The 20,603-nt window shown below is 46.3% G+C and overlaps 1 protein-coding gene across 2 annotated transcripts in view; it reads left to right on the top strand.

Moving 5' to 3' along the window:
* Positions 1-20,603, top strand: part of LOC143961987 (NACHT, LRR and PYD domains-containing protein 12-like) — a 164,479-nt gene that overhangs the window by 87,960 nt on the left and 55,916 nt on the right. The window lies entirely within an intron of this gene.

The following is a 20,603-nucleotide window of genomic DNA, read 5'->3' as shown; positions in this document are numbered from 1 at the left end:
AGACTTCTGATTGGCCGGTTACACTGGGAGTTCCCATCATAGTCCTTCAGATCACTCGCTGTTATTGGCTTTCATCCCCTCCTCCTCCACTGACTATCAGAGATCAGACTTTGACTGGGGTCACACTGGAGTTAACCGCGGCTCACGGCAGGGTGTCCGGTGCATCTCCATTCACCGTTTCAGGTTCAATTTCAGACAAAATTGTGTGCTAAATTCAGACCTGAAACAGACCACAAGATGCACAGGACTCCATATTCTCTTCATTCAGATGGTCCTCAATTAGAATCTGGAAGGACAGAGCGAGTCTCTAGACCAGAAGTGACCCCTAGATGCTAATAAAATCCTCCCATCCTTGTAGTTATAAAAGTGTCACCTCACTGAACCTCAAAGAGAAGTCCTAGTCATTTCATCTACAAGCCCAGCAGAGGACGAGGCCGATACAGTGAGAAGACCCCGAACTGTCTGCCAGACATTGATTTATATCGGAGATCAGAGGAATCTATTTTATCTCTCATACAAAATAAAATATGAGTTGCAGAGAGATGGAAATAATTCCTCCTGATTGTAGACATGTTGGGGTACATGTACATATAGCATTGTATGTGTCGTGAGGATAGAATCCAGGAGAAACCCCCAGAATGGTTCTATGGGGTCTGATCACACAGACAAGCACTGATTGGTCTTGTTGGGATCAGACTGACATGCCGGCGTTGGAAATCCAATCCTCATCCATCAGAACCATTCATGACCCATTTATCTCTGGTTCCTTCAGACACAGGACCGGCTTGTGGGCTGGGCAGGGGACACCCCCCGGGGTTGATTGGCTGATGGCTAAACTCCACCCACATCCATAAATTGAGGATCCTAACAAAACTAGTGTAGCTCTGCTCTATATTACACAGACAGACAACCTACCTGCAGACAGAGGTAAGTGTTACCACAACCCCAGTGTTACTATACGGCTGTGTAACTATGTAACAAACACCTAATCACCTGATCCTGATACTTCCAAATAATAATTACACAACAAAACTGATAATACAAAGCAAATACTACATACAATATATGTCTGCTACTACCACAACCTCAGTGCTGGAACAATGTGCTGCAGAATAATGAATTGGTATTAATACACTTTATACAGAAAACTAACAACTTTATCCAGGTAATTGTAGAAATGGAGTCGGTGAGGATTTCCTCTCAGTAGTGCCACATCCAAAAACTTGTTAGAAACAAATAAATACCCCTAAGGGGGACCTTTAATGCACTTGTATATATAAAGTGGTGCTCCGGAGAAATGTTACTTTGTAGATAAATATCCCCCTATAATCCTCATGATTCATGTATTCTAGTAAAGGTACGCTATAATCCAAGGTCCACTTTGTATTTTTGCAGCATTGATTTCTTACTTTTGTAAGCCCCAGACTGTATCTCTTCCTGTATTCCATGGTTACCCAGCATGCACCTCCAGATCTCGCACATGCTCAGAGCAGCACGAGCCGTGTAATAGGTTGTAGGTTGGGTTTTCATAGCAACAGCAGTGTCAGAGGAAGTTCCCACCCCTTAGCTATGGAAACCTCCCCTCCCCCTCCAGGAAGTTGGAAGTTTATCTACATTTACATAAATCTAGAAATACAAAAATCTCTTGCAAAAGGAAATTGCTTCATAAAAGATGATAATTGTAAATTATAATCCCTTTGTTTCTATGTATATATATATATATATATATATATATATATATATATATATATATAATATATATATATATATATACACACACACACACACACACACACACACACATGAGATTTTATTACTATATATCTGCATAGAAAGAGGGATATCATTTACAATTAGCATTGTTTAAAAATTACCTTTTGCAGAAGCTGCCCCATCATACTACCACCATTAAAATTGCCCCATTATACTGCCACCATCAAAATTGCCCTCATAAATCTTGCCCCCATCAAAATTGACCCATTATACTGCCACCACCAAAATTTCCCCATAAAACTGCTCCATCCGATTTCCCCCTATCAAAATTTCCCCCTTCATAATGCCCTCATCAAAAATGCCCCATCAAAGATGCCCCATCCTACTGCCCCCATAAAAATTGTCCCATCATACTGCCACCATCAAAACTGCCCCATCTTATTGCCCCCATAAAAATTGCCCATCAAAATTCCCCCATCAAAACTGTCCTATCAATTTGCCCCATTATACTACCACCACCAAAATTGCCCCATCAAAACTGCCTCATCCTATTGCCCCATCATAATTGCCCCATCCTATAGCCCAGGGATATGCAATTAACGTACCTCCAGCTGTTGCAAAACTACAAGTCCCATCATGCCTCTGCCTCTGGGAGTAATGCTTGTGGCTGTCAGTCTTGCTATGCTTCATGGGAGTTGTAGTTCTGCAACAGCTGGAGGTCCACTAATTTCATATCCCTACTATAGCCCCATCAAAACTTCTCCATCCCATTTTCCCCATCAAAACTGTCCCATCATATTGCCCCCGTCAAAATTGCCCCATTATACTGCCACCATCAAAATTGCCACAATCAAAATTTCCCCATTAAAACTTCTCCATCCTATTGCCCCCATCAAATTACCTCCTTAAAATTGCCCCCATCCTATTGCCACCATGAAAATTGCCCCATCAAAACTTCCCCATCCTATTGCCCCCATCAAATTACCTCCTTAAAATGACCCCCAAAAATTTCCCCATCATACTGCCACCATCAAAATTGCCCCATAAAAACCTTCCCATCCTATTGCTAACATCAAAATTGCTCCATCAAACCTGCCCCATCAAATAGTCCCCATCAAAGTTTCCCCATCGTATTGCTCCATCAAAACTGCCCTATCAAATTTCCCCATGAAATTGTCCCATTATACTGCCACCATCAAATTGCCCCATTATACTGCCACCACTAAAATTACCCCATCATATTACCCCCATCAACATTATCCCATCATATTGGCCCATAAAAACTGCCCCCATCAAAATTGCCCCATCAAAATTGCCCCATTATATTGCCCTATTATACTGCCACCACCAAAATTACCCCATCCAACTGCCCCCATCAAAATTGTCCCATTATACTGCCCCCATCAAAATTGTCCCATAATATTGCCCTCATCAAAACTGCCCTATCAAATTTCCCCATGAAATTGCCCCATTACACTGCCACCATCCAATTGCCCCATTATACTGCCACCACCATAATTTCCCCATCATATTGCCCCATCAAAATTGCCCCATAATATTACCCATATCAAAATTGCCCCATGATATTGCCCCATTATACTACCCCCATCAAAATTGCCTCATCATACTGACACCATCAAAATTGCCCCCATCAAAATTTCCCCATAATACTACCACCTTCAAAATTGCCCCATAATACTGGCGCCATCAAAATTGCACCATCAAATTGCCCTATCAAATTGCCCCATTCAAAGTTCCCCCATCAAAATTGCCCCATTATACTGCCACCATCAAAATTTCCCTCCATCAAAATTGCCCCATCATATTGCCCCCATCAAAATTGCACCATTATACTGCCACCATCAAATTGCCCCATTATACTGCAACCATCAAAATTGCCCCATCCTATTGCCCCCACAAAAACTGTCCCATCATACTGCCACCATCAAAATTGCCCCTTAAAAAATTCCCCATCCTATTGCCCCATTATACTGTGGGACCCGCCACCCCAGTGTGAAAGAAGCCTTATAAAAATGTTTTAAAAAGTCAGTGGCGTCAGTGGACATTACAAGGACCGCACACGGACCAGTGTCTGTGTGGGGACACCTTGCTGACCCCTGTCCATGCTGCATTACATATACTCCCACCTGTCATACAGCTATGCCAACCTGTACATCACAGTACACCGCACACACAGCACACTTCCACTACAAGGCAGCTCTCCTCTTCCAGCCACAATCCATGCAGGAGAGGTACGCACACACTGTACGCACCACACACTTCTCCATCTGTCACAGCATAAATTAAGCAGCAGTGGTGGTCATTAACCTCGCCTCAGCCTCCTCCCCTCCCCCAATCCAGCCATTTATTAATCTGTTTGTTTAGTGCTTACTTTTACACGAGTTCAGTGGGGACACTGTCTGTCACGCTGCAATCCAAATCTTCTAGCTTAGCTTCCTTCCAGCTAGAGTCAGGCAGCAGCTCCTCGGCTCCTCTAGGTCACAGCGCCGAGTCCAACACAGCTCCCTGCACTCCTCTGAGTCCTCCCACCTCGCCTTCGGCCATGAGTGACGTCACGCCGCTGGCGGGGACTACAAGACTCCTCCGTAGGGGAGGGGAGTAAACAGTGACACAGTAGGAGACATTAAAGAAAACAGTAATGCTGAGAGAAGGGAGGATGCAGGAGCGCATGCACTCCGCACACACAATTTGTGCAGTGCCACTGGGTGCTGATGTAGGTGACCTGTACACACTGAAGGACGGCAGCCATGGCAGAACTTCACCTGCAGGCTTCGCCCCCCTCTTATAGCAAATGGTACCGCCCCAGGGCACATGCCCCTTCCTTGTACTGGCCCTGTATGGAGCAGAGAGCCAGTACTAGTGTCGCTCATCCTTTTGGTGAACTGGCAAGCACCAGCGTCCAGCACTGCAGTAACACTTGGTGACTTGGTGGTGAGTCCCATCAGTGCAGTTCAAGCTGGTAACAGTGGCTAGCACAAGAACTGCCCCACAGCCACTAGGGATGAGCTTCAAGGTTGAGTCAAACACATGTTCGACTCGAACATCGGCTGTTCGAGCGTTTGTCAAATTGCGAACATTATGGACCGTTTGCGCCAGTACATTGCTGGCTGATGACTGGCCAAGCATGCACTATGACCCGCATGCTTTGGCCAATTACAGCGCTGAAAAAATGGAGAGCCATGATTGGCCAAAGCAAAGGGTGGCTTTGGCCAATTATGTCTAAGGTGGTTTAGTACATGCCCCACACTATATAAGGCCGCCTGCATGTAGTGTGGTTCCAGATAAATTTAAGTAAGTCCAAATTGGAGTTTTCTCAGGTGTTTGTAGGGGACCAAGATAGGTAGTGTTTCGAAAAGGTATAGTATCTTCGGGAGGATCATCTTAACGATGATCCGGCCTAGGAGGGAGATATGGTGCTTTTTACACTGCAGAAGCATGGTTCTGATCAAGTGGAAGAAGGGGGAAGTTTTCCTGGTATAGAGTGGTGAATTTTGGGGTGATGTGTATTCCCAGATATTCAAGGAAGCATGTTTCCAGTGATGGGAGAAATTGGTCTGTAGGTGTGTAGTTTTCGCTTCGGGGATATTAATTGGAAGGGCCTCCGATTTAGCCCTCTGTATCCCGAGAGGGACCCATAGCAGTCTAGTTCTGCATGGAGATTTGGGAGGGAGATTATAGGTTTTGCCAGGGTTAGGATAATGTCGTCAGCGAACAGTGAAATTTTAAACTGTCTGCTCCAGTGAGGCCCGGAACGGAAAAGACAGAAAAGAAAAAGTAGTGCAGGGCCGGGCATGACCGTGTGTTTAAGGGAAACAATGCATGGGTTAATATGAAGAGATAAGAGGGGAGGAGACAGTGAGTAAAGTCCAAGTATAAGGAGGAGGTGGGACTGTGCTGGGGAACAGAAAGTTGTGGAGAAAGAAAGGAGGAGGCAGTTTTTTGCTCTGCTCGTCCAACATGGCTGAGATGTCACTCGGATGACCAGGTGAGCGGATCGAGGCTGGGAGGTGAGCGAGGAGCCCTCTGGGGGGGAACAATCTGGTCCGCCAGCATAGCCAGCCATCTGCCTGAGCAGGGTCTGGGCGGACTCCACGCCACCAGCCCAACTCAGTGGGCGGGGCCATGGGCCGTTATGGTGCTGCTTCCCCGCCTGTGAATCGCAGGACTACTACCTCCTCTGCCTGCATCGCTGCGCGGGGAGGAAGGCTCGGTGAGGTAGACTTATTAGTATGTCCGTCTGGCTTTTTTTTTTAAAAAGAGGTGGAACTCCATGGGTGGGCGTGGCCTATACGAGCGGCGCGGGATGGCATAAGATGGCGGTGGAAGGTCGAGGTTAACTTTCCAGGTCACCGTATGTGAGGGCATGTGTGGAACCATGGCAGGAGGCGGAGCTTTGGGGGAGACTACAACGGAGGGACTCCACGTCCCCCAGGACCTCGTTGCCTGGGGGGCTGATGACACCACCGGTCCTGGTCTAGGACAACAGGTCGGTAGGAAAGCTGTCAGTGTGCGGGGAGGAGCCACAGGGATGCGAGCCAGTTATGGTTCCAGTCAGCCCAGTAAGTCAAATAATGTCTAAATGTTTTTCATTTAAGTTGCATTGCAGGATTTGTTGGGGGGTTGGAAAGGGGGGTGCAATGTCGGCGGCAGTTGCTCCGCTGGGAACAGGTGGTGGATGCTGGCCCACAAGTGCGGTGCGCCTGCCAGTTTGGGGACAGTGGTGCAGCGGTGGGGTTGTCAGATGGTAGGATGGAGGTAAGGATTGCAGATGCAAAAAAAAAAAAAAATGGGAGATGTACATGTGCTTTGAGGGTCCCCTGGGAACACAATTAAATAGGAGGTCCGGGATATGATTTGAAAAGGCAAGTGTGTGGAGATCTTCTCGTTATGGCCCCCTTTAAAAAAGGGGGGGGGGAATTTAAATTTTAAGTGTATAGGGTCAAGCAGGAAGATTAAGGGGAAAAGGATGAAGGTAAGAGGAGGTACCGATTGCTTTTGCAGAAGGCAGTCACCATTATGCGATTGTCATGGGGGGGAAGAACCCAAACATGGTTCGGCGTTGTTCTGTTATATGTGGGCCATTGGTAGGTGCACATGTTAAAAAGGGGGATCTGATTGGCTACGGGATGATGAGCAGTTTAGACCGCGCAGGTCGTTATGGCCGTCTCTTCGTGGGGATCAAAGGATAGTGGCCTCTGGATGCGGTTTCTGTAGTAGTAGAGGCCCCCGAAGCAGTTCCTTCTGGGAGGTATACCCCCCTCTGGTCGGTCGGTCGAAAAGAAAGGGGGGTGTGTTGGCAGTGCAATGTGAGCTCCTGTCAGTTCGGTGTTTTTTGACGTTAAACACGAGTGTTAAAGGGGTGGGGGGACCGATCCATTGTATTGTGGCTTCACGTGAGGACAATGTACAGACGAGCCTAGTCACACAAGGGATGACTTTTGGAAGGGGGTGAAAAGGTTACAGACTTTCATAAGTAGATACCCGGATAAGAAAATGGCGAGGCTGCTTGCCTCTGGGGTCTTTAATGGTGTCTACAGCGGGGGTGGTGCCTGAGAAGGAACCAAACAAGTTTCGCCTCATTTCCCCACTTATCTGTCAAATATAAAAAAAAAAAAGAGTTCTGTCATAATTTGATGCGGTGCACTGTGTCCGATACTTCAGGTACACAGCTATAAGGTGGGTTAGGTGGGACAGAAAAGGGACGCCTATGGCAAACTAGGAATCCGTGTTCCACTTGCTTCCAGTTTATTCAGAGAGCTTTGGCTGCTGGATAGATGTTGCTTGGACGTTTTTGTGTGTTGGGCCGCCTTCCTCCGGTGTGTGCGTGCGATTATACATTGCAGCACATTGCAGGTAGGTTCATTAGTGCCATCGGCTGCCAAACACAGGGGGCCGATGAGGGATATTGTACTATTTTGTTTTGGCATTGTGATTGTTTCAGGGGTTACAGAGGGTCATCTGCTGGTGACCAAGTTGGAGGTACTATAGAAGGGGGTGTGGGAGGCCCAGGGACAGCGTGAGGTACAGTTGAAGACTTTGCATTCGTTGCTAAGTAAGTTCAGTTTCGCCTGCCAGTTTTATTCCGATGAGTGGGTTTTGGCCGATGGCTGCCATCTGCTACAGTGGGGGTGTCAGGCCCTGGCTAATTTAAACAGTTGAATTCGGAACATAGGGAGGGTTAGAAGGTTTGGTACGAGTTCTTAGCCGCATACAACGTATGATAGGTGGATGCCAGGTCAATGGAAAAAGAGGTCACGAACACGACGGGGTAAACAGGTTTGGGGAAAATTTTTCTTTCAGGGGCAATAGTGAGGAAATTTGGCCCCAATTTTGTTGGGTGGAAGTGGGGTGTTCATTCGTAAATGTATGCTATTGGAATTTTTCCAGTGGTTCTGGCTATGGAGCTGGGGTAAGGGTCATGCAGGAACCTGACACAGAGTTGAATTGTGATTATGTGGGTGTGGTTGCCGTGGTCAACCACATGTCTGCGTTGTCACAACTGGTCATACGGCGGCTACGCCATTTTGTGTTGCGTTAGGTGCAGTTGAACATTTTCTATATGCTATTCATCTTGCATGCATCGGAAACACTGGGGGCTTACTCCTTGCATCTATTTTCAGTGGGATAGGTTCAGAGAGTTAGCCGGCCACAGAGGGGGAGGAGTTACCTACTCAGGCTGGATATGGGAGATGGCATTGGAGTCACCACAGGAGGTAACAGGGCAGTCAGCCAGTGAGTCCACATGGGCAGCTTACGTGAAGTTATGAAAGGAAAGGTGGGTTGTTTGGTGCAGGAGTCTGAGGTCAAACATGGCAATGTGGGGGGTAAGGTTGTTGGTGGTACTGTGGTTCCAGGAACTTGGTAAATGGGGTCGTTATCTGACATTGAGCGGAAACTGGTGGGTTTTTGGCTTTTGTTTAACCTGCTGTGCAGGGTTGATTGAAAAAAGGAGTTTAGGTTGGACAATTAAAAAAAAAAATTATCAAAGGGTTAGAGGGGTGGAGGGGCTGCTGGTTGTGTTAACAGGCTTCAGGGTAGTAAAAAAAAAAAGAAGGGGGGGACAAAACATTTAGGGAGTTTCTAGGTTTTGGAACAGATGGCATGGGGGCAGTTCATGTGGCACAAGGCTGGGAAGTATTGGTCGAGGTTCCAGTTCGGGTGGGTGTTCTGAAAATGCCACTGGGACACAAGGTTGGATGGTGCAGAATACGCTTCACACTCCTTGCGCATCGGGGCGGCTGTAGAAGCTGCCAGATGTGAGTTGGATGAGGCGGCGGTAAGGAGGAATAGTAGGTGGGAAGCAAAGAGATTAAGCACACTTGCCTATGCCTTCATATGGTGGTGGAATAACTAATAAAAAATAAAAAATAAAGTGAGGGAGTAGGCTGTACATACAAGCTGTGTTGTTTGTGGTATGGGGTACATTGGTTTACTTTAAAATTGGTGCTGCCTGTGTTTAGCGTTTTTTTTTTCCGTCCAGATGGAGGACTTATACGCCTTGTCTGGATTTTCTTTGTTATCTGTATGTTTGTTGGGGGGCCAGGAGAGCAGATGCGAGATCGGTTGACAGACAGTTGGGTAGTTAGAGGAGGGAGGCATGTGTTCACTGGCTAGGGGTATGGGGGTTGAGGTGCAGCAAGGTGATATGGAAAGTGGAACGTTAGGCGCGGCGGGATAAACCTCTGGTCGTTTGGGTTATGTATGCAAGTGGTAATGCTTTTGGGTTCGAATGATCAGGGAGCTGATCTCAGACGTTAAGTCAGATATTTTACGACTTCATATGGTTGTCTAACACTCAGGTGGTGGGGAGGTTGTGGCTCAGAATGGGGGGCCTGGTGATCAGGCAAGTAGAGGTGGAAACTAATGTGGGCCTGTAATTGAGGGTGTTGGAATACACCTCTAGGTAGTGGGGATTGTTTTCTGGGCTCTGGGGCTGCAAGATGGGATCCAGCGGGCCCTGGGGGTGTGGGGAAGCAATTAAGGGTAAGGTGTCATCCTTGCGGGCTGTGGCTGTGTTTTGTTGGTCTTTGACGGTGGCAGTAAACATATGTGATGGAAAGGGGTGGGGGGGCTCATCGATAGTATGTGCCCTTCCGGTGTATTCCAGCGAAAGGTTAGCCGGAATACTGTAATGGTTTCACTGCGGGAAGGGGGTTGTCTCCGAGCTTATTATCCGCTGGAGGCCTATCGTGTGGAAAAAGGCCCCACAGTGTATTGGTGGAATATGTGTTGGAGTTCGGGGGTGCCGTCAAAGACCAACAGACTGGAATTGAACAAGTTGTTACGGAGGTGATATTTTGGTATATATTTGATATTGGAGTTATTTATATGGTGGGAATAATAAATAGGCTGCTATGGCCATTTATACTCCAAAATTAAGGTGTGGTCTCATCATTTTAGAATGGTAAGAAATGGGGATGTTGGAGTACAAGTGGTATAGCAGTATGAGGCAGGTTGGGTACCTCTGAACTACACTGGTCATGACTGATACACCCCGGATATCTAGATTATTTCAAACAGAGGCAGCTAGGGGTTCCGCACATGGTGCAAATAGCAGGGGTGAAAGTGGGCACCCCTGCTAGGTGCCATTAGTTATAGAGAATGAGGGGGAGAGAGCGATGGAAGTCCTAACCTGGGATGTGGGGTGGGAGTAGAGGTGCTGAATCACTCATAGGAAAGGTCCCCTAAACCCAGCATGTTTTAGCGTTGCGAACAGGAAGGGCCAATCAAGATGGTCAAAGGCCTTTTCAGCATCCAGACTAAGTAGCAAGGATGCCGAATTCTCCCTGTTCGCGACCTCCACCAGATCAATCACCTATCTGGTATTGTCACCCGCCTGTCTGAGTGGGACAAAGCCCACTTGATCCTTGTGGATGAGAGAGGGGAGGACTACATTCAGGCCAATTGAGAGCAGTTTTGTAAAAACTTTGAGGTCCGAGTTCAGCAGAGCGATGGGTCTGTAGTTGACGCATAAGATTAGGGTCTTTGTCTGGTTTGGGGATCAGAGTAATAAAGGATCGTTGCATGTCAGCTGGGATGGGGGTGTCCCGGAGGAAGGCATTGAATGTGGGGGAGTATAAGGGTAAAGAAGGTCTTATAGTATTAATAAGGTAGTCCGTCTGGGCCTGGGGACTTGTGGGATGGTAGAGATTTAACAGTCTGTTCTATTTCTTCTTCAGTAATTGGTGTGTTTAGGGTTGCTAAGTCAGAGGCTTGGAGTTGGGGGACTCCACTTAGTTTGAGATATTGTTGCATGCAATGGGATAGGTTGGGGGGTTACTGGGGATGTCAGGATTGTTGTAGAGGTCTGTGTAAAATTCTGCTAATGTATGAGCAATGTCTTTAGGGTGGGGTAGTAGGCAGCCTGTTTTGTTCTTAATCTGGTGAGGCGTGAACATGTAGGAGATGGTACACAGTTTCTTCACCAGTAGGGAGTGGGCCTTATTACCTTTATCATAATATACTTGTTTTAGTTTAAGCAAAACCTTTTCTTAAGGAGAGATAGGGTAGGGGACAATTGTAGTCGGTGTTCTATAAACTTAAGCTCTTTCTCAGTTTGGAGCTTTGTGGCCAGAGCATCTTTATTCATGGCAGAAGATAGTGCCATACATCTGCCTCGAAGGATGGCCTTATGGGCTTCCCAGAGGGTAGGGAGGGAGATGTCAGTAGTGGTGTTTTCTGGTGTTTTCTGCAAAGTAAAATTTTAGGGTGGAGGTTAGCTCTGTTTTTGATGAGAGGTGCTGGAAAAGGAATGTGTCCAAGGTAAGCAAGATAGGGGCGTGGTCAGACCATGAGATCGGGAGTATCCGTGCTTGCATGTTATTCTAAGTGTGGGGTTATTGATAAAGAAATAGTCAATACGTGAGTGTGTTTGGTGGGGTGCCAAGTAAAATGTGTACTGCCGATCCCCTGGGTGGAGAGCCATCAGGGCATCAAAGAGAGCATATCGTCTAGAGCATGGATATGCAATTAGCAGACCTCCAGCTGTTGCAAAACTACAAGTCCCATCATTCTCTACCTCTGGGTGTCATGCTTGTGGCTGTCAGTCTTGCTATGCATCATGGGACTTGTAGTTCTGCAACAGCTGGAGGTCCGCTAATTGCATATCCCTGGTCTAGAGAGTTGGTGGAAGATCTTCAAATCCCTGAGGGTTCAATCCGATGTCTGGGGGCTCATCACGTGGCGATCCGCAGTTTCAGAGTGAATTAAGTTAAAGTCCCCCCACCACTAAGAATCCGTAATCAGACCGAAAGAGTTGGGCAAACACTTTAGACAATAATCTATATTTAATGTTCGGGGCATATAAGGTGACCTCCTGTGTTTGCCACATCCTCCTAAGGATGACAAAGTGGCCATGTGAGTCGCTATAGTGTTTTGAACGGGTGAATGGAGACTCTGCTGGATAAGTATGGCGTTCATGAGGTCCTGAGGAAAGGTAGATCTCGGGGAATTGTTTGGAGGCCAACACGCCCCCTTTATCAAAGTGTGTCTCTTGGACAAAGATAATGTCTGCGCCTGACTGTCTAAATTTCCTTAGTTGCCAGATGTCTTTTTATATGGGAATTTAGGCTGTGAACGTTCAGAGAGGATCTTAGCCATGGTGTCGGGTAAGGGGGGAAGGTATCTTACCTGTTGTGGAGATGAGGTTCCAAAAATTGAAGGCTAGAAGCAGAACTACTTCAGGAGGAGATCCAGGCAAATTCTGCAACCTGTGCGGTGAGCTACACGATGATGGACGGGAGAAGAAAAGAGGAGAGGTAGCAGAAAGGGTATAAAGAAGAGTTAATACATAATAAACACTGAGAAATTAGATAAAATGTTGTCACATGGCCTTGAGAGGCCGTCAGGCATAGGTCAGTATGGTTTTCCAGGGATACCCCCACCCTAATCCAAGGGGATGGGTCAGGCGGATGCAAGGGAGCCCTAGATTGGTCATATAGAATACAAACAACAAAACTATGGTACTTAACCATGGGGGGTAAGCATGAAAGTTCCTACTCTCTTGGGTCTCATTAGAGACATGCCCATAAGGTAAACTGGGGATTAAAACTGGGGCACAAGGGGGGGACTATATATTCAAGAATGTCCAGGGCAGATTCACCAGCCTTGTTAGATGGCAGGTCAGTCCATTAGCAGGTAACATATGAAGAGGGGATGTAGTTAGTTCAGCCGTTTCTATGTTTGTTGCTCTTGTGGGATGCATCCACGTTCCAGGAGCGGTTTGATGGGGGGACCTTCTGCCAGATTGTGGGTGGCGGAGGTGAAGTGGCCACAAGATCCGATTCCGGGAGTTGGGATAGGGATCCCCAGGACATCACAAAAAGTGTTTAGATCCTCTTGGTATTGTAGGGTAGAGGATTTGCCCTGATGTTTAGCTGTAAGGCTAAAGGGGAATCCCCAGCGGTAGGGAATGTTTTTGTATTGTAGGGTGTGCAAAAGGGTTTGCAGAAGTCTGCATTTTTGCATGGTAATCCTTGCAAGATCCGGATACAGTTGCACTTGGACATCTTGGAAAGTGACCTTGCGTGCTAGACGGGCTTGTCGCATGATCTCTTCCTTCAGGGGGTAGGAACTAATTCTACAGATGATGTCCCTTGGTTTGGAGGTGGAGCTCTTAGAATGTAGGGCTTGGTGGGCTCTGTCCATTTCAATATGTTTGGTGGCAGGCTCACCTAGGAGGTTGTTAAACACATTCTGCAAAGTGTTCTGCATGTCCTCAGGGCCCTCAGTCTCAGGGACCCCTCTCACCCAGATGTTGTTCCTGTGCCCCCTGTTGTCCAAGTCCTCCATATGGCGTTGCATGTCTCTCAGCAGGTTGTGATGGTCTGCTCCCTGGAGTTGGGTTCTGTGGACTGCCAGCTTAGTTTCTTGTATTTCTTCTTTGGCCATCTCCACCCTGTCTGCTAGGTGCTTAAGGCCTGACTGTAGCACTTGTATTTCTGAGCGACATCTGGATATTAAATCTGCTATTAGCTGCTCGAAGTCTTCTTTGGTGGGCATTGCCTGTAGATATGAGTGCCATTGTGGGGGTACAGAGTGGATTTGGGCTGGCATTGGGATTTACTGTGGTGGAGGTGGGCGAGATGGCATTGGTTGAGGATGTGAGGTAGCATTGCCCTGGGCAGAGTATGTTAGTCCTGGTGATGCGCTTCATGGGTCCCCCCAGGTCAGTGTTGATCAAGCGTGGGGTCCCTCATGCTTGCTGCTCCAGAGGGGTGGTTGGCAGCGGAGTACACCTTTTGTGTATAGGTGGCTGGTGGTGTAACCTGTTCCATGGGGGGGAGCTGAAGGTCTGTGAGTGAGACAGTCTCTAGGCTCATGGCTCCCCCAAGCTCTTGTAGTATCTGGCTCGATGGGTGCACAGAGCCTGGCAGGGCTGGTAAGTCTATAGAGAAATCTGACGATGCCAGGGATCCAGGGTCAGTTTCATACATACAGGGGCCCTGAAGCTGTCCTCAGCAATCGAGGATATGCATCTGAGCATTGGGTGTATTGTGGAGGAGGGGGGCCGAGCATGTCGGGCTGCAGGCCATGCGCTAGGCCCCTGGGGATACAGTGTGGGGGACTCACCACTCCTGAGAAAGAAGGGATATCCATGGTGCCCATTGGAGCCAGGGAGGCCCTCTGAGGTCCGGGTTGATGTGTGAGCCATCGGGGAGAGCTGCATGTAGGTCTGGGAGCAGGCCAGGGAGGCATTCTGCGCCATTTTGTCTGCTCCGCTGGGAGGCATGTCCATCAGTGGAAAGAAGGACCGGAGGTCCGAGGAGGAACCAGGTGGGGTAGTGATGATCACCAGGCTTTTGTGGATCGGGTGGATCTGGATCTCCCTATTAAAGTGGGGCAAAACATCCTCAAATGTGCCTTTGGATCACGGGCTGAGAGAGAGCAGGAGAGTCAGGCTTCCATCCAGGACAGCTTCCGGTCACGCCCCCCTTAGCTAACTTTATATCCTTGTTCCCGGGCATACCAATACTAGTCATAGGGGGCTTTAATAATTACATTGATCATGGGAAGGACAAATTAATTAGTAGTACTGGAGATGGATCACAGCGAAGGAAAGGGCCTACACCGTTTGCCCGTCTTCTTCTGGAGATGGGACTCACAGATGTGTGGAGGATGCATAACCCTGACACTAAGATATATTCATGCCAATCAGCCTCAGTAGGTGGCCTCTCATGGACTGATTTAGGACTACATAATGAACATGTGCTGCCAATAGTAGATAGTAGAGTGGGAGCAGTCAGAGGTAACAATCTATGAAAGCTTAACCCCTTTTGGTTGTCACTCCTACCAGAACCTGACCCACTCCCAAAAGTTCTTACATCCTTTTTTAAACAGAATATAGGATCTATGAGCAGTGATAATATATGAGAGGCAGCCAAGGCCTATTTACAAGAGAAATTCATTAGAGAAATTTCACATATCAAAACTAAAATGAAAGAATGGCAAAATCTATTGCAAGTTGAAGCACAGAGATCAGAAGCTTTATGTAGCAGACCCTACTGATGACACCAAAAGAAAATGGCTGGCAGCCCAGTCCATGCTCAAGCATTTATCCCTTCAACTGCAGAAAATAAAAAATTATTTCTGTGAAAGAAACACTTTGAAGAAGGGGAAAGCACGGGTCATAAGTTAGCCCTACTAGTCAAATCTCAACAAGGGCACTCACACATAGTGGCAGTGGTGGACACACGGAGCACACCCTGTTATTCCACACAAGCCATTATGGATGTCTTTAAAAATGTATTTCAAGATGTATACACATCTAAAGTCCACCCATCACCTGAGGATATCCACTCCTTTCTAGATAAATACCCTATACCCTGCTTGTCCACCATGGATGCAAAATAATTAAATGCTCCACTGACTGAGGAGGAGCTCCAGAGGCATTGGCCCATGCTCAAAATGGAAAAGCTCCTGGTGCTGATGGCTTGCCAGTGAAAGTTTATAAACACTACACAGCACAATTAATCCCAATACTCCTGCAAGTCTATAACAAGGCATTTGAAACTGGGAGACTTCCCTCTATGAGTGAGGCACTTATTGTAGTACTTTTGAAACCTGGCAAGGATGCCCTATCTCCAGATGCATATAGACCTATTTCATTACTTACGTTTGACATTAAGCTGTTGGCCAGAGTTCTGGCTAACAGATTAGCCGAATATATTCAAACTGTGATCCATAGAGATCAGTCAAGTGTTATACCAACTAGATCCACATCTCAAAACCAATGCAGACTATTTCTCAATCTTCAACTGCCTACAGACAACCCAGTTAATAGGGCCATCTTCTCTTTAGACGTTGCCAAAGCATTTGACAGCGTTGAATGGGCATATCTATGGGGAAACACTGACAAAATTTGGGGTGGGCCCCTCTTTTCACTGGAGATGTATCAAAACCCTTCAGACTCTTCAAGGGCATGCAACAGGGGTGTCCTCTATCACCCCTGTTGTTCACCCTAGCTCTTGAACCTTTAGCCATACATGTCAGAGAATTGCAAAACATCATAGGCTTCTGTCGAGGCCTTAACCATGATGTAATTTCTCTATACGTGGATGACACATTGATTTACTTAGGAGACACCTCCTTGAAGAATGTAATGCGTTTAATTGCTGACTCCGTTGAGCTGTCGGGATTCAGTATCAACTGTAATAAGTCAGTGCTTATGCCACTGGACCCCCTGTCACAATCCTCTACCTGATTGTGCAAGAAACATTATTACAGTTGGTGAGTTCCGCTACCTCCGTATACAGGTAACTCCAGACCCAAACCCGTATATTAAACTGAGCTTAGTACCCTTACTCCGTAAATTTCAGATGAAGTTGAAAGATGAAATGACCTCTCTCAGTGACAGGCAGGGCAAATTTAATTAAAATGGTGTGGGCCCCACAACTTTTATATATATTCCACAATGCCCCTATATGGATACCACACAAATGGTTTACCCAAATAGATGCCCAGGTCAGAGATTTAATATGGGGTAACAAGTCAGCATGGATTTGTTTACATACTCTACAGCTAACTAAAGATCAAGGGAGTCTAGCTGTGCCGCATGCCAGATTTTACTTTGTGGCATCCCAGCTCCAACACCTGGGTAACTGGGGGGTTTCGATGTCAATGATCCCATCAGGTCCCTATTGGATGAAGGAAGGAATATAGCGAAAAGCATTCAGATTAGACTACTCACCTCTATTTTCTCATTCAGGCCTCCAGGGGCAAGGGAGTCCAAGATATAAATCCAATATGTCTCCCTCTAACAGAGGTATTTAAAACGCTCTGCCAGTGGGAACGTACTGGAAATGGACTCTATAATCCAGACCCTGAGGCCTGACGAGGAATGGTCAAGTTTTTTGAGGCAGTGTAGGAGAACACTGTGCATGTTGTCTCCTGCCTCTACGAGACGGAGGTGCTCCCCAAACCTCCTCTTCAAAGTGCGTATGGTTCTGCCCATGTAGTGCAAACCGCACAGGCAGATCAAACAATAGACTACAAACTCTGTAGAACAGATAAAAAAGCTACCGATCTGGTAGGTTTTGCCTTTATTTGTAAACTTTTTGACCATGATTGAGTGTACTTGTCCACTGACTCGGTTGATCGACCCACTTTCATAAAAATGAATCCGTTTTGGATCACCAGCTACCAAGCACCTGATGCTGATGTAACCGAATAATTTTTTCATGAATGTAAGATCCTTTCAAGACTGCCTATGCTGATGTTGAGTATCCTATTCCTTCTCAGTGTTCATGTTGATAGCTTGTAAGAACATTTTCGGTTCTGGGCAGCACCCCCAGTGTCTAAGGCTTAACAGGGGCGTATAATTACAATTTTTTGCTGTAATATTTTGCAACAGGGATTGTTCCTGCACTCAACTAGAGTATCTATGAGGGGTTGCAGTGTTGTGGCACCAGTGCCTAAAGCCCAATTTTTTTGCCCCTGTTCCAAATTGCAATGTTTTCCAGCAGGGCCCATTCCTGTGCACACCAAGAGCAACTGTGTGGGCTTATAGTGTTGTGGCAACACCACCACACCACCACCAAAGGCCCAATTTTTCTGACCCTGTTCAACACGTATAATTGGGCATGTAATTACAATTCTTGATATATTTCACAGCAAGGCCCGTTCCAGCACCCACCAAGAGTAACTGTGAGGGCTTACAGTGTTCTGGTACCACCAACTAGGAATGGGCTTTATGTTTGAGTCGAACATGAGTTTGACTCGAACATTGACTGTTCGCCAGTTTGCCGAACAGGGAACAATTTTGGGTGTTCGTGGCAAATTCAAAAGCCGCCAAACACCCTTTAAAAATCTATGGGAGAAATCAAAAGTGCTCATTTTAAAGGCTTATATGCATAGTATTGTCATAAAGTGTTTAGGAACCTGGGTCCTGCCCCAGGGGACATGTATCAATGCAAAGAAAAGTTTTAAAAACAGACGTTATTTCGGGAGCAGTGATTTTAATAATGCTTAAAGTGAAACAAAAAAAGTGATATATTCCTTTAAATTTTCATACCTGGGGGTGTCTATAGTATGCCTGGAAAGCGCACATGTTTCCCGTGTTTAGAACAGTATGACAGCAAAATGAAATTTCCAAAGGAAAAAGTCATTTAAAAGTACTCGTGGCTATAATGAATTGTCGGTCTGACAATGCACATAAAAGTTCATTGATAAAATCGGCATGGAATTTCCCCACAGGAGAACCCCAAACCAAAATGTAAAAAAAAATGCATGGGGGTCACCTTCAAAATCCATACCAGACCTGAAGGGTCTGGTATAGATTTTAAAGGGGAACCCCGCGCCAAAATGAAAAAAAAGTGTGGGGTCCCCCCAAAAATCCATACCAGACCTTTATCCGAGCACGCAACCTGGCAGGAAAATAGGGGGGATGAGAGAACGCCCCCCCTCCTGAACCGTACCAGGCCACATGCCCTCAACATTGGGAGGGTGCTTTGGGATAGCCCCACAGCACCTTTTCCCATTTTGATGGGGAGAAGGGCCTCATGCCCAAAACCCTTGCCCGGTGGTTGTGGGGGTCTGCGGGTGGGGGGGGCTTATCAGAATATGGAAGCCCCCTTTAACAAGGGGACACCCAGATCTGCCTCCCCTGTGTGAATTGGTAATGGGGTACAAATGTACCCCTACCATTTCACAAGTGTCAAAAAGTTTAAACACAAGAGACAGTTTTTGACAAGTCCTTTATTAATTTCTTCTTTTTTCCACTTCTTCTTCCATCTTCTTGTCTTGGTGTTACCCCAAAGCCCTCCCAATTTTGAGGGCATATGGCCTGGTATGGTTCAGGAGGGGGGTTCTCTCGCCCCCCCTCTTTTCCTGCGGCCTGTCAAGTTGTGTGCTCAGATAAGGGTCTGGTATGGATTTTTGGGGAGTCCCATGCCATTTTTTTTCAATTTTGGGCGGGGTTCCCCTTAAAATCCATACCAGACCTGAAGGGCCTGGTATGGAATTAAGGGGGACCCTCACGCCATTTAAAAAAAAAAAAAAAATGGTGTAGGGTTCCCCTTAATATCCATAACAGACCTTAAGGGCCTGGTATGGAATTTAGGGGACCCCCACACATTTTTTTTTTATTTTGGTTCTGGGTTCCCCTGTGGGGAAATTCTATGGCATTTTTATCAATGAACTTTTATGTGTATTGTCGGAACGACAATTCATTATAGCCACAAGAACTTTTAAATGTGTTTTTTTTTCCTTTAGAAATTTAATTTTTCTGTCAGACTGCTCTAAACATGGGAAACATGCGCCTCTTTACAGGCGTACTATAGACACCCCCCAGGTATGAAATTTAAAGGAATATTACACTTTTATTGTTTCACTTTAAGCATTATTAAAATCACTGCTCCTGAAAAAAACGTCAGTTTTTAAAACTTTTTTTGCATTGATACATGTCACCTGGGGCAGGACCCGGGTCCCCAAACACTTTTTATGACAATACCATGCATATAAGCCTTTAAAATGAGCACTTTTGATTATTCATGTTTGTGTCTCATAGGCTTTAACGGTGTTCACGTGTTCTAACTAATTTTTTGCCTGTTCGCATGTTCTGGATGCTAACCGAACAGGGGGGTGTTCAGCTCATCCCTACCACCAACACCTAAGGCCCAAATTTCTGCAGAGCATATAGGGCAGGCCTCTACTTTCAAACATCTGACTTACAAACGACTCCTACTTACAAACGGAGGGAGACAATAGGAAGTGAGAGGAAATCTACCCCTAGGATGGGAAATTCTCTCCTGTAAGAGATAATATGGGAAAAAGATCTCTCCTCCACTGATGCTTTATCACCAATCCTTTTTTCCCTAAAAAAAACAAATTTTAAAAATGCAATTGTCATTGGGACAGAAAGTGAGGTGAAATCTTCTGAATAGGGGCACAGACGGCAAAACATGCTACAGGGGTGATAACCCTTTCCTATGTTTTCCAAAAAGCTTAAAAATTGATTTTTTGGCTGGAGCTACACTTACAAAATGTACCTGTTCCAAATTGCAAACTGATTCAACTTAAGAACAAACCTACAGTCCCTGTCTTTCTTGGGACCGCCTGTATACTGCTGTTCAGAGTATATAGGGACTGGGGGCCCCACGCCTTTTCTTTTTTTAATTTGGGTGCGGGGTTCCCCTTAATATCCACACAAGACCCAAAGGGCCTGGTAATGGGCTGGGGGTTACCCATGCCGTTTTTCTCAATAATTTTCATCCATATTGCCGGGACCCGACATTATATTACTGCCACAAGCAGTTTTAAATTACTTTTATTGCTTTAGAAATGTCATTTTGTGCAGGGACAGTTCTAAACATGGAAAACATGCGCCACTTTACAGGCATACTATAGATACCCCCAGGTATGATATTTAAAGG

The sequence above is a fragment of the Lithobates pipiens genome, unplaced genomic scaffold (genome assembly GCF_037356315.1).
Source record: "Lithobates pipiens isolate NorthernLeopardFrog02 unplaced genomic scaffold, aLitPip1_a1.2 Scaffold_8, whole genome shotgun sequence".
NCBI lineage: Eukaryota > Metazoa > Chordata > Amphibia > Anura > Ranidae > Lithobates > Lithobates pipiens.
The sequence above is the reverse complement of the archived record's forward strand: the minus strand, read 5'-3'. Positions and strand labels throughout refer to the sequence as shown.